Raw genomic sequence first — 582 nt, forward strand, 5'->3', positions numbered from 1 at the left:
TTCCGAACAACTGTACAAAAAAGATCTTCACGACCCAGATAATCACGATGGTGTGATCACTGACCTAGAACCAGACATCCTGGAATGTGAAGTCAAGTGGGCCTTAGAAAGCATCACTACGAACAAAGCTAGTGGAGGTGATGGAATTCCAGTGGAGCTATTTCAAATCCTGAAAGATGATATTGTGAAAATGCTACACTCAATACGCCAGCAAATTTGGAAAACTCAGCAGTGGCCACAAGACTGGAAAAGGTCAGTTTTCATTCCAATCCCAAAGAAAGGCAATGCCAAAGAATGCTCAAACTACTGCACAATTGCACTCATCTCACATGCTAGTAAAGTAATGCTCAAAATTCTCCAAGCCTGGCTTCAGCAATATGTGAACCGTGAACTTCCTGATGTTCAAGCTGGTTTTAGAAAAGGCAGAGGAACCAGAGATCAAATTGCCAACATCCTCTGGATCATGGAAAAAGCAAGAGAGTTCCAGAAAAACATCTATTTCTGCTTTATTGACTATGCCAAAGCCTTTGACTGTGTGGATCACAATAAACTGTGGGAAATTCTGAAAGAGATGGGAATACC

This window comes from Bison bison, unplaced genomic scaffold (genome assembly GCF_000754665.1).
Source record: "Bison bison bison isolate TAMUID 2011002044 unplaced genomic scaffold, Bison_UMD1.0 scf7180017862275, whole genome shotgun sequence".
NCBI lineage: Eukaryota > Metazoa > Chordata > Mammalia > Artiodactyla > Bovidae > Bison > Bison bison.